The following is a 15,335-nucleotide window of genomic DNA, read 5'->3' as shown; positions in this document are numbered from 1 at the left end:
AAATCTCCTCATTTTCTATTTTATTTATATAAGCATTTAGAGATATAATATATCTCTATTAGGAAATAAAATATGTCCAAATAACTGCTTAGACTATATCCCACAGACCTGAATGACTTAAAGGTCTAGTCATTTTCAGACTGTCTCAAAGAATGTAAACTTTGATAAGAAATCTCTGAGAGTTTGCTAAGCAAAGCAATAGTCTTACTTTCATGTCTTTTTTCTAGTCCTTCTAACAGTTTCCTCAAAGATTCCTAAAGGATTGGATCTCAAGAAAATGAAAACCAGAATATAAAGTTCTCATACCCTCAAAAAGGTTAGGGAAAGCAAACAAATGAAAGTGGAGTAGAGTGGAGAGAGAAACACTTATCTTTAGGTGAAGAAGATAATCTTGATTTGTGAGATCTTACCCCTCAGTAAATTTACTGCTTTAAATTCTTAGATTTAGATTTTAAGTAGAAAGGAAGAAAGAATGAAACAAACAATTATTAATCATCCACTATGTGTCAATCCACTGCTAAGCACTTTTCCAATATATCATTGGATATTTCACAGCAATCATGGAAGTAGATATTACTATTATTCCCATTTACAATTGGGGAAGTTGAGGCACACAGTGGTTAAGTCTCTTGTTCAAGATGTGTCTTGAACTCATGAATTTCTGACTCCAAAACTAGCGCTCTATCACTACAATTACCTCTGACTGTTACCTAATGTATTAACTATCACTCTTAATTTGGTGTCATCAGCAAATTTGATAAGAATGGCAGATGTGCCTTTATCCATTAGTGATAAAAAATGTTAGTGAGCATAGGACCAAACACAGATCCCCAGGGTATTCTACAGGAGACATTTTTTCACCAAATTAGGGAGTTAAAGGTAGACTAGGGGAACATCATGAACTTCTCCAAGGCTTTTGATATTCTGCAAACTTGAAGCTAGCCTATTATAATTTATAATAGAATATGGAATGAAAGAGCTAATTTTTCACTGAGCTACTATGTTTCAAGGAGCAAGGCACACCTTCATGGGAAGAGTAGCATCTGGATGAAATTGCAAATACTTTCACCTCACATCATTCATATTTGAGTAAATTCAGTCAATGTTAGTGATTACTTATGGCAGCACAAACCTATTTGTAAAGTTATAGGAAGTAGAATATAGAATGGTATGCTTTTTCATATATTTATATGAAATATATTATCTGGAAATATCTAGAAAATCAGGAAACAAAGATAATAAGGTAAAATAGACATGATAATGAAAGAATATCATAATTAAATGAAATGAAATATATGAAATGTCTTGAAGGATATTATCCAAAGCTAAATGCTAGAAATCTACATATAATTTCTTACCATTGCATTCTTTGCCAAAGGCATAAACAAAGTTCAGCTTATGACAATATGAAACAAGCCCAAGGAAATGCTTCAAATAGAAGGATCCTTGGATACTTTCACTATTTCTGTTACCTACACTCAATCAAGTGAGGGCAATACATTTTTTAAATCAAGAACCAAGCCTTTGGGGTCTTCTTTCATAGATATCCCGTTGAACTCAACCAATATCAGATTTCTTCAGCAAATATATGCTCTGTACATATCTTAGATTCTGATGGCAAACTCTTTTAAAGGAGCAAAAAAGTAATGTATACATATACAAACACTATTCTAGGATTAAAAAGAAGTATAGAAAACTGTTAAGGAAGGAAACTAAGATTTAAAGCCATGTTGTCCCAGATCTTACCGTTTCTTTACACTACTATATATATATATATATATACATATATATATATATGTATATATATATATATACATATATATGCATATATATATATGTATATATATGTATATATACTACTATACATTCACTTATTCAAAGATGATCTTTACTCAGTTCAAGAGTCATGACAGAGGAATCACAATAATCCTTGTTTCTCATTGTCTCTTCTTTTTAACCTCATCTCTCAGCAACTTCTCCCTTAAGGTTAATTTAATTCAATTTTATTATCTAAAATCGATCTTTTAGTAGCCATTGTCTGTCTACTAAGCTATAGAACATTCTCCTTCTTTTCCCAGTGACTTCAGTAATTGACTCAGTCTTCATTTCTACTCCAACTTTCTTCCCAAATCCCAGTTTTTTAATCCTTTCAATCTCATGACCTATTTTTAAAACTCCCATTTTCATTACATATAGGAAGAGGTATAGAAGGATGAAATAGAAAATTTAGGAAAATTAATCTTGCCATCAGTTATAAACATTATACTTCCTAGTTCAAGGACTCCTCAAATTTTTATCAATTCATTTTTTTGCCTTTCTATCTTTCTCTAGATCTTATTCTTCCTAAACTTGTTCTTCATCCTCACTGTGATGTGAAATCCTGCCATCTCTCTTTACTATTCCAGAATGTTCTGGCAACATATCTCAAGGGCTTGATACTGGGAAATGAGATTTGAGACATGTTGCTAGTTGAATGAAACACTATTCTCTGTTCTAGAATCATGTATTCCTTTGTCCTTCATGTCTTTTAAAAATCCCAAACCTGGATTGCTGCCTCTAATTCCTTCCTTTGTTCATAATCATCTTCTACTGAATGGAAGTAGAGGTATCATTAAACTGCAATGAAGGTGTTCACTATAGATATATGTTAGGTGATCTCAACTGACTCCTCATGTAACAAGATAATTCTGGTACTTCTCTCTTATTCTCTATCCCATTTAAAACAGCAAACCTTCCTTTCCTTCCTCAAGTCTCCCAGACCACCATTTTATGAGACAATATCAACAACATCATAGCAGACAAAAGCAGCTGAGAGTAATTTTGTCATGGTAGCTTTCTACTCCCCAACCCCATATATGGAATTGAAAACTATTAGAGGAAGGGAAACCACGTGACTATTTCTGTTTGTTTTGGGGTGGGTGGTGAGCATGAATCATAAACATGTTTTTTTGCAAATGTGACTAGAATACCATGCTCTAATGAATTGGAGAATCCAACAATATCTTTATTCCCTTATCCTACATTATTTCAGCTTGGTATAGCTAGCACTTAGATTTAGAACCATTAATTCATTTTACTAAAAGTTAGGTTTTACTGCTTTAATTTTATTTCTCATAAGCTTTTGTTGCTGACCTGGACATATGTTTTACATGTGTATTTTCTTATGCACATTAGTTTATGGCAGGAGGATACATGCTTAGCTCTGGGAGTGATAAATGGTATTTCTTAGCACAAGGTTGAGATCCCAAGCCCCAGACAGTTATTTGAGCATCTTCTTATCTCTACCTGAGGCATAATCACAAACCATTTATAAGTTTCTTAACTAAACTCCCAAGGGAAGTATTAATGCATATCTGAGTGTATGGGTTTTTCTTTTTTCAATTTCTGTCCCATAAGATTAGGAGGTTAACTTTTGTTCTGCTATGTAACAAACATTCTTGCTTACTAAGAGGAATGGGGCCCTGGGGCTCCAAAGCAACACATACCTTTTTGTAAGTTAAAGTTGAAGAGCAATAACATACTTTGACATGTTTTCAGCTAATCAAAATATGGAATGTTATCCAGGACCAGATGATTATAAAAGCCTAAGGGTAGAGCAATTAAGTCTTGCATGGGAACACATTCACAAATCTATACAAATCAATCATCAATCAATCAATATTTGTTAAGGACCTACTCTGGACAAGATAATGTATTAAGTAGTAGGGATACAAAAATAGGCAAATATAGCACTTGCCCTCAAAAACCAAAAAAGAAATTTAATGGGGTAGCAGTATTCAAGCAAATAAATATCAATAAGGATAATTAAGAAATAAATAAAGAGAGAAAGCCATGGAATTAAGACAGATTAGTGAAGGCTTCCTGTGGGAGATAAAGTAGGATTTTAGTTGGGATGCAAAGGAGGCAAGGGAAATTAATAGACAGAGCAAAGGAGAAAGAGTGTTACTGATTTAAGAGACAACCAGAGAAAATATCCAGAGCCAAGTAATAGAATTTCTTTTTTTTCTGGAGTAGCTGAAAGAGCAATAGCAATGAATCAGAGAGTGTGTTTTTGGAATAAAGTTTAAGAACACTGAAAAGGTCTGATGGAGCTAGATAATGAAGAATTTTGAATGCCTGACAGAACTTAGATGCAAAAGGGAGTCAATCACATTCATTTTATAAAAGAATGACATGTTGGGACTTAAATAAATGAGTACACTATAATTATAAGTTCTCTTTTAAACTTTGACCAGTGACTGCTGTTCAGAAAGTGAAGCAAGTTTTCAAAATGGAAATGTCATGATGAGAAAGACTTTACCCCGGGACCAAGGACTATAACTCTTTATCAAAGTCTTATTTTCTTTACTATAAAGCGACCTGTGGATCTCCTATTGATAGGACTCTAGGAAAAAAGGTTGTGGGGTTGTTTTTGAAGTGTGTTGCTGTTTGTGTCTTTTCATGACTCTAGTTGGAGTTTTCTTGGTAATAATACTAGAAGTACTTTACTACTTCCTTCTCTAGGACATTTTACAGATGAAGAAACTGAGGCAAAGAGGGTTAAGCGACTTGCCCATGGTCACATAGCTAATAAATGTCTAAGACCAGATTTGAACTCAGGAAAATAATTCATCCTGACACCAGATCCAGCATTACATCCACTGTACCATCTAGTTGCCCCAGGAAAAGGGAGAGGTTTGCTAATACCAAAGCTATGATTCCTCAAAAGTTCTGCTTTGAAAAAAAAATACAAAAAGTGACAAAATATGCTTTTTGGAAGAACAGAGATTCCTGGAACATTTCTTTCTTGTTTCCATGATTTATTTCTTACCTAAGGAGGGTTCAAAACCTTAAAAAAGCCAGAAGTCTCTGAGATGGGGATAAAAAATGAACAATTGCATTATTGGTCTTGGAAACCATAAGACTTGGATCTACCATTTACTAGCCTTGTGAAGACAAATAACTTTCTCTGATCCTCAGTTTCCTCACATATAAAATGGGGCTAATCATTCCCTTATTATTATGTGGTCCTAAAATTTTGAGACAAGCACTGTATAAATTGGTAAAGCATTGATCTGGAATGCACTAGTCTAGTAGTAGACTGCTTTCTATTAATTACTAGTTGAAATAAGAACCTAAAATCTGAATTACTTGATGGATGTCTAGAAGCATGTATTTCCTGGAATAAATTTGAATATGGAAATATCTAATCTTAGAGGTCTCAGATGATTTCTACACCAGCTCATTGACTGAAGACAAACCCTGGAAGACATACTTACATGGATAGGTCCAAAAGATTCATGCAGTGGTCTCAGTTTACACTAAGCTGAGATGTTAATGAAGAGGGAAAGCGGCATATTTACCTCAGGAACCGTTTAGCCATACCATTATCATTGGTGGTTCAAATATATGACTTTTATGTGAATGAGAAAGCTCCCTTTATAGAGTCAGATCTCCAACTGTAAATTAACTTTTTCTTTCAGAGAGCTTTTTGTGACTGTGAGAGGTTAAGAAACTTGGCAGAGTGGTACAGAAAGTATATGTCAGTGGCTACAGTTGAATTAAGGTTCTGCTGACTCTGAAACCAGGTCTCTGGTCATTAAGTCATTAAATGATTTCTCGTCTAGCAATAAACATATTAAAAATTTCCTCATAACAGCTCCTTTTATTTTTCTTTATATGTCTAAAACCTAGTAATAGCTGGAACATATTTAAATAAATTCTTTTTTTTTTAAGTTTTTACAAGGCAAATGGGGTTAAGTGGCTTGCCCAAGGCCACACAGCTAGGGAATTATTAAGTGTCTGAGACTGGATTTGAACCCAGGTACTCCTGACTCCAGGGCCAGTGTTCTATTCACCACGCCACCTAGCTGCCCCTAAATAAATTCTTATAGATTGATAATTGGTTAATAGTTATTATTATTGCTAATAATAACAATATATTACATATATAATCATATAAAACTATGTGCCTGAAATGTATGCCAGTTTTACAATTATTATTTCATCTGATACTCTGAAAAACCCTAGGATGCAGGTGCCATTTTTATTCCCATATTGCAGATGAGGAACATCAGGGGTTAACTGACTTATACACAAATGTAAATATACACACATATACTTAGTGTGTGTATATATGTATACATTATATATACACATTATATAGCCATGTACATGAATGTTAAATGCTAATTTTATTGCTGTATTGTAATGAATATTATATATATATATATTTAAATAACATATATCACTGGTGTGTATATATATATATATATATATGGGTTGATATTCATATTAAACATATACACATACATAAATTTTAAATATCTCAGGAAGATTCTCAAGATCACCTAATAAGAAAAAGTATTGGACACTGAGGCAAGTACTTAAAAAGTACTGCAGAAAACATAAAACCATGTTGTTCAAATTCCAAATGTACCTTTGACCAAAAAATAATTTTATGGAGAACTAACAGAAAACATTCACGTGGGGGTCAGAGGAAGTGATTCAAGGACATGCTCAAGGTCCCTCTGAAGAACGCTGGAATCACTTAAAAGACATGGGAGACACTGGCAAAGGACTTCCCATGAGATTACCCCCACATCAAAGAAGGTGCAGCGTTCTGTGAACGAAGCAGAATTTCAGTAGCTCAAAAGAACCATGAGATGCACAAATTTAGAAACCTCTCTACTCCATATGTTCATAAAGACTATTTATACCAACTTATGGTAAAGTCTTCTAAACTCATATTGATATATTCAGCCATGGTCTAACACTCTGTATATCGAACCCAACATAGTGATATTATTTTTGTTATCTTTGAGAATAAAGATCAACCAATTAATAACTAACCAACAAATCAATCAACCAATCACATATACATTTTTAAACTTATTTTACCTGTACTTGTGTTTTAAAATAAAATAGGGATAATATTCAGACAAGCAGCAAGTTATCACAATAAAAATAACTTCACAGACTCTAAGACTGCATATAAATATGCTGTTATTATTTTTTATTATTTTGGTGTTTCGTATTGACATAAAAATGTTTATTAGACCACTTCAAATTTTCAATTCACATAGATTTTTAAAATCTAAATGGCGATCTATACTATACTTTATAAAAGTATGTAAATTAGATCTCCTGTTGTAGAATGTTCTATTTCATATTCTACTAAATTCTGGACTAGCAAACCTAAATTGTAGAAATCTATACACACAGGTTTTTGCAAAGCCAACAGGCATATATGTTCTCTTAAGAGAATGAGAAGCAGAATGACTATTATCTCTACAATATACCCTCTATAAGTGGTTAAATTGGTTGATTATTATAACAGTTATTCACTTAAATAGGATATATCATTTAAAGAAGGCAGTTTCTCATTAATTAGATAGACTTCTCAAAAATATAAGCTTTCTACTGATTCTAAATGAACTTCATAATGGAACATCTATGAGCCACTAGAAATTACAGTATTGAATTCTAGTTTGAATATTTGGAAGGAAATGAACTTTCTTTGGAAATAGGCTCTATCTATGATTTGAAATATTTATTTGAGATGAGATGTTTTTGAATTTAAATATTTATTTAGGTAATAAATAATAATAAATAGTTATTAATCCCAGAAAGATCTTAATTTGTTTATATGTATGCATAAAATTAATGTTTCATGAGAAAATATATTCATGAAGTAGAATGTTTTCTAACAAGTGATTTCTTACACATGGTTTTCTTATCTTTATTGCTGATAATTTCAGTTTCTATTTTTTGTTTGTTATTGAGAATATGAAAAATCTCATTCAATCAGTCCTCTTTGAAAAAATATACTGAAAAAATAATTGGGAGATAAATGATCTTTTAAGTAGACTCATGAGATGTTCTTCTTTCTTTGAAATGATCTAATTATTTTTATTTACTGATATATTGCTTTGTCATAAGGTTTCATAAAGTGTAAATTGTATTTTGAATTACTTTAGTGAAAACATCGAAATTGACCTAATATATTTAAAAGGAACTGGTATTGGAGTGGAAAAGATGCCTCAATCCTTACTGCTGTAAGTGATTTATACTTTCACATGGTAAAATTCCCAAAATGAAATTAAAAGAAAATGGAAAACAACAATAAAGTGAAATCAAGCACCATGTAATTACAAGAATGGTTTTTAAGCAAAGAAAAGATAAGGAAAACCTACTTTTCTATTTCAGTTGGAATGAGAGGATAATAAATTGATGTAGAATATTTTATTTTCTGTCAGAAACTTTTTTCTTTGTTCTTTGTTAAAAAAGAAAGCTTAAGCTAAAGAAGTGGCAGGTGGTAGTGGGTAAATTCTTTTTTTTTGATATTTTATTTATTTGTTTTTTTAACTACATACAATGGTATTTTTTTACCAATCATTTTTTCCAAGGTTTTCAGTTTTACAATTTTTCTCCCTTCCTCCCTTTCCTTTTCCCCTCCCCTGACAGAAAGCAATCTGATATAGGCTCTACATTTAAAGCCATGCTAAGCATAGATCAATATTGAACATGAAAGAGAAGAGTAGTTTCAAAACAGAAGAAAGCGTTAGAGAGAGAAAAATGACAATCCATAAGACAGTTTTTAAAATTAAAAATAATAAGCTTTGACCTTCATTTAAACTCCACAGTTCTTTTTCTGGATATGGATGGTACTTTCTATCACAAGTCCCCTCAAAATTGTCTTTTATTATTGTGTTGCTGAACTGAACAAGTTCATCATGGTTGATCATCACTCCTATGTTGTTGTTAGGATGCATAATGTTCTTCTGGTTTTGCTCATTTTACTCAGCATCAATTCATGTAAGTGTTTCAGGACTTTTTAAAAATCTTGTCCCTCATGATTTCTTATATAATAATAGTATTCCATCACATACATATACCACAATTTGTTCAGTCATTCTTCCAACTGATCAGCATCCCCTCAATTTCCATTTTTTTTTGCCATTTCAAAAAGAACTGCTTAGAATATTTTTGTGAATGTGGAATTTTTACCCTTTTGCTTGATCTCTTCAGGGTATAGAGCCAATAGTGGATCTTTAAGAGCACATTTTTATTCCCCTTTGGACATAATTCCAAATTGCTTTCCAGAGAAGTTGGAACAATTCACAACTCTACCAACAGTTCATTAGTGTCCCAGTTTTCCCATATTCCCTCCAATATTGATCATTTTTCCTTTCTACTTATATTGGTCAATCTGAGAGGATGTGTTATCTTAGAGATGTTTCAATTTGCATTTCTCTAAACAACAATGATTTAGAGCAATTTTTCATATGACTATAGATAGGTTTGGTTTCTTTGTCAGAGAATTGCCTTTCCATATCCTTTGATCATTTATCAATAGCAGAATGACTTTTTTTCTAATAAATTAGACTCAATTATCTATGTTTTAGAAATGAGTCCTTCGTCAGAAACATTATTTTTAAAAATTATTTTCCAATTTACTACTTTCCTTTGCAGTGGTTTTGTTTGTGCAAAAACTTTATAGTTTAATCTAATCAAAATGATTTTTTTTTATAATGTTCTCTATTCTTTGGCCATAAACTGCTCCCAGAAGGGAGTAAATTCTTAAATGACTAAAATGTTAAGAACAAAAGACTTTGATAAACTTTATTTTATTCTACTTTAATTAATTAGTTAACATGTGTGGTTGTTTATTTACTAATTTGGTAGAATCTGTAGTCACTTCTCTGGTTCTATATTTGTTAGTTTTTATTAAAGAACCATTCATTTAAAGTCTTACTGGATGCTACACTTACACATAATGTTTGCTAAACCAAGATATATTGATACTGCTTAAGTTTGAAATTGTCATTGTATTTTTGTTTTATTTTGTGTTTATCTTTTCATTGCCCCATAATGGAATTCTCAGTTATAAAATTTATTATAATAAAAAAATTCATTAAAATTAGGTCATGTGGATATGATACAAAGGATATGGTTTTAAATTCACTACTTCATATAAATGAATCACTAAGTAATTTGTTTTAATCTAATTCATTCACTAAATTCCAGAAGATTTAGTCAAATGTTAACTGTCATTACACAGAAATATTATTAACAAAAAACAGCTTAAAGAACACGAACCATAGAAAATGTTCATATGTTTTCTAATTTGTAATTTGATGTTGCCTGTATTTTTATGAATTATTATTTGATATTCTTTTTACTTTTTATTAATTAATTAAGCACATTATAGTATTTGGCTTTATATTCCAAAGTTTCCAATCTTCTAAATTAATAAATTGTACCCCATGCACATACAAATATACAAAACTTGTGTTGTAATACAACATTTGGCAGGAATCACAAAACTTTCAGGTAAATGATCATAACTTCACAATTTGAATTGAATGTTTAAAAATGTACATGTTTAATTACTGATTACTAAGGCAAACATTAGAATCACCAGATATATATGACATATACTCTTGCCTCAAGGAGTTACTAAATAGGAAATATTAAATCTCCCTTAGTAATCTCAGAACCTTGTGAATATATCAGAGCATATTGTAACTACAACCTTAAGTGATAGTATTAAATGGCATAGAAGAAAGACATACAAGATGCTATTGGAAGCAGAAGAGATCAATTTTGCCATAAGAGATCAATAAAGTACTAATGAAGAAGGTTGTATTTTGTCATGCCTTTAAAATAGATAGGATTTCAATGAAAGAAAAATGGGAAAGAGAATTGAGATAAAATAAGGTGTAAGAAAAAGATACCTTCTGTCTATAAGAAAATAATAAAAAATTAAAATATAATATTATAAATGAATTTAAAGTAAGATTCTTTCAGAATATGTGGTTCACTTTGCCCAGAAATACACATCCTAAATTTAAAAACAAAAGATTAGATTAAAATTAAATAAGGTGGGGAGAACTATAAATGACTATAAAAGTACTAAGGAGGCTAAATTTTGATTAATAATGTGTAATTATAGAATAATTTTGAGCAAGAGAGCAAAATAATAAACAAATTTCTGAAACATTTAGAGCATGTAACATGGAGAGTTTCCTTTAAAGAGTGGAACTATGAATAACTTCTTATGATCAAAAGAGTAATGGTGATGTTAATTTACATTCAGTAAGAAAGGGGTAAAAGAATAATGATCAGGGGAAGAAGAAATGAGAAGGTACTAATAACTCCCCTTAGGACTTTTTATTCAGTTATTTCTTGACATATTTTGAAAAACAGAGAGATCTATTCTCTTCTCAGGATCAATATCCTGGACAAAAAGCAAAATCTGTCAATCATTAAATGTTTATTAAGTGTCAGACCCTATACTAACTCCTGAGGATACAAAAGAGGGAAAATATAATCTCTGTTACTCAATAGGGAAGACAACAGCAAGCCAATACATATAGGGAAAAAAAACTAATTATAAGATAAATAATAATTAACAGAAGTAAAGTACTATAATTGAAAGATGTAAGGACAGAATTTTTGTGGAAGATGGGATTTTGGTTTGAACTTTAAGGGAGGTAGGAAGAACCACTAGATAGTGATGAGGAAGCAGTGATAAGGACACTCAGATGAAATGCTTAGAACTAAGACATAGAATATCTTATTTGTGGAATGGCAGGGAGGCCAGTATCACTGGAAAGAGGAAAGTAAGGAGTAAGGTATAAGAATACTGGAAAAGTAGTAGCGGGGATAAGTTATGAAGAATTTTGAAAATCAAGTATGATTTTATATTAGATCCTAGAGGTGACAGGGAGTCACAAGAATTTATTGGGAAGGTGGGGCAGTGACATAGTCAGATAGGTGCTTAGGAAAATTACTTTGGTAAGTGGATGAAGGATGAATTGATCTGAGAAAGTCTTGATAAATAGACTTAACAGCAGGTTATTGCAATAGATCAAGCATGAGATGATGATCTTCACCAGCATGGTATCATGGTCAGGAAAGAATGGGGAACCTTGTTACCAAGGTTTAAACAGCTATCTTGATAGTAGAGTATGAAAGATAGTGAGGAGTTTAAGATGACACCTATGTTGTAAGCCTGAGATGATGGTATTTTCTTCTATGGTAACAGCAAATTTGGTGGATAATTTTAGAAGGAAAGATAATGAATATAGTTTGGAGCTTGTTCAGTTTAAGAATTCTATTAAATATTCAATTTGAGACATCTGAAAGGAAGTTTGAGGAACAAGAATGAAGAAAGAATTTAGGACTGAATAGACAGATTTCAAAATTATCAACACAGAAATAATCATCCAATCCATTGGAATTGAGTTCACTAAGTGAACTAAGTTGGACAGAGAAAAGAAGAGGGCCTAGGACAGAATCCTGTGGTACACTATGGCTAGACTATGACCTAGATGCTATAGTTGTGGTTCAGTTGTTTTCTATCATGAATGACTCTTTGTGATCCCATTTGGGCTTTTCTTGATGGAGAACTGGAATGGTTTGTTATTTCTTTCTCCAACTCATCTCAGAAGAAACTGAGGGAAACAGAGTTAAGTGATTTATCAAGGGTCACACCCCCAATGCCTAAGGCAAGATTTGAACTCAGGAAGATGAGTCTTACTGACTTGAGATTCAGTGCTCTATTTACTGTACCACCTAGATGCCCATGACCTACATTAAAATCCTACAAGAGACAAAGAACTGTCAGAAAGGAGAACCAGGAATGTGTGTTGACCTAAAAACCTAGCTCAAAGAGACTATTTAAGGAGGACAGTGACCCATAGCATTAAAGTTGCAGAGAATGAGAATTGAGTAAAGATCACTGTATTAGACAGTTTCAGAGGAATGATGAGATCAGAAACCAGATTGTAAGGGGTTAAGAAGAGGAGGAGAAGAGAGAAAGTGACTACAAATTTTGTCTCCCTTTTAAGAAGTATGTTTGTAAAGGGCAAAATATATAAAGGACAATATTTAGGAAAGAAAGATCATATGAGGGCTTTTTTGGTGGGAAGATGTGCACATGTTTGTAGACTGCTTAGAAGGAGACAGTAGTTGGGAATAGAGAGAGGATAACTCAGGGCCAATCTGTTGGAATATATGCAATCAAATGAAGTCACTGAGCTGATAGTTCTATTTCATTAGAAGTATGTTCATCTCATCATGTAATATGGAGTGAAGGAAGAAATAAAGGCAGAAGGCACGTGAGTCATATGATTTGAGATAGAGAGGAAAAGAAGAAACTCATTGTAAATGAACTCAATTTTTTCACTAAAATATGAAGGGAAAGTTCTCAGCTGAGACTGTAGGAGTTGAGGAAGCATAAGGGGTTTGAGAAGAGATCACAAGTATTGGAAAGTGAGATTGTGCGTTGTTTAGAGAGCTATAATAGGTTTGCCTGGCAGCAAAGAGGGCCCATTTGAGGATATAAAGCATAAATTTGTAGTGGAACCAATTAGAATGATTACAGGATTTTCTTTACCTTCATTTAGCAGCATGTATGTAGGCATGAAGATGGTAGATGGTGGGAGGGATGAAAGACTGAAGCTTAACAAGGCAAAATAGATGAATTTATAATGGTATTGTACTTGTGGCTTTTAAGAGGACAGTACAGAATTGAACTGATTCACCAAAGATCAAGACATGGGAATGACTAAAGAAGGGAAAGCAAATTGGGGGAGTATTGAGGTATCAAGGAACTGTATGAATGAGGCTAATAAAAAGAGTAGTAAAGGGAAAGCATGTGGAGAGGTAAAAAGTCAAGAGATTATAGTTCGATAAGATTTAGAGGTGCTACATTTTAAGGGTGGTAGATCAAGGATATGATCATTTTTATGTATTGCTGAGGTAGAATGAAGGAATAAGCCATGGGTAGTAAATAAATTGATGATCTGAGTGATTAGGGTGTTTGAAGAAGAGTTATATATGTTGAAATTCCTAAGTAGGAGAGTATGAATTAGGGAGGAGAGAGAAAATGTGATTTAAGTACTGAATTTATTAAAGAAGAAAGAAGGTATGACTTAGAGGTCTGTAGACAGAAACTCCTAGGATTTTTGTTAATGGCAGAGAAGCATCACATGAATTTGAAAGAATGAAAGATAACTGAGTGATAAAAATAGGTAAAGAACTGGAAGTGGCACTGGCAATCAGGTGGCACAGTAGGAACTGGCAGACTCCCTGCACAAAGTCTTAGCAGACTCATCAAACATGACAAGTACTCAATCTTGGTGCACATCTGAACAAACATTATCAATGCCAGAAAGTTAGCTATGAATTATGAGCAAGATAAAAGTATGGTGGCTCTGGAATAAATGTCTGTATTCAAAATCTGGCTCTTCCTCTAGAGACTATAGCCTTGGGCAAGCCTTAATTTCTATTATATCAATAAATACCTGATTGAATGAATAAAATAAGGAAAAAATATCAAGTGAAAAATATTGTACAATATTTTGAGCATTTAATATATGTAATTTTAGATAGTTTCTGTATTTAAACCATGTATATACTTATGAGAGAGAGAACAAAAATAGCTATGGTAGCCATGGAAAATTATTTTAGTTTGGAAATTTTCATAAATATTCAGTGGAATCATAACAATTGATCTACTCCCATAATGATTACAGAACTGAATTACTTGTGATTTCAGAAAGGGAAAGCAGGAATTTGCTTACCATAAGTAGTCAGGCAACAAACTGAGAGATCATCAGGGAGTCAGCCAGTCAGTAACAAACACTTGCTTTTTTAGAGAGGAATTGTATCAAGCATCAAAAGTAGAAAGAAAGGCAAATATATTATTCCTGCTGTCAGGGAGCTCATATTCTAATAAGGAAAAATAGTAGAAATAAACTACATATTATATAATAATAAATAGGAGGCAATCCCCAGAGAGAAAAAGCACTAGCAGAGTTAAGAGGAGGGTGCTAGGATAGATTTCTTGAAGAATGTGAAATAAGAGTTGTATTTTGAAGGGGCCAGGGAAGCCAGATGTAGCAATCGATTCAAAAGTTGTTAATAAAGGCCTTGATTATGTCATTGTATTGCTTTTTTACTCAACTACCACCATCATTCAACCTTGCTGTGAGTGCTTGCCCTGGGTGAGTTGGTTTTTTTGGCAAGTATATGTTTGACATTTGAACAAGGTGGCCAGCCTACTCTCTGTAGCAATGTTTGAATATCTGAAGAAAGGACCTCAGTGGTGGTATATTCTCCTGCCAGATGATCTTCAGAATCTTCCTAAGAAAATTTAAATGGAAGCATTTCAGTTTCTTGATATGGTGCTGGTAGACTGTCAAAGTTTCAGAGGTGTACAGCAATGAGGTCAGCATAACAGCTCTTGTAGACCTTCAGGTTGGTGGTCAGTTTAATACCTCTTCTATCCCAAATTTTTTTTCAGCCTCCCAAACACTGAACTAGCTCTGGCAATGTTTGTGTCT

The sequence above is a fragment of the Macrotis lagotis genome, chromosome 6 (assembly GCF_037893015.1).
Source record: "Macrotis lagotis isolate mMagLag1 chromosome 6, bilby.v1.9.chrom.fasta, whole genome shotgun sequence".
Lineage (NCBI taxonomy): Eukaryota > Metazoa > Chordata > Mammalia > Peramelemorphia > Peramelidae > Macrotis > Macrotis lagotis.
Note: the sequence above shows the minus strand (reverse complement) of the source record.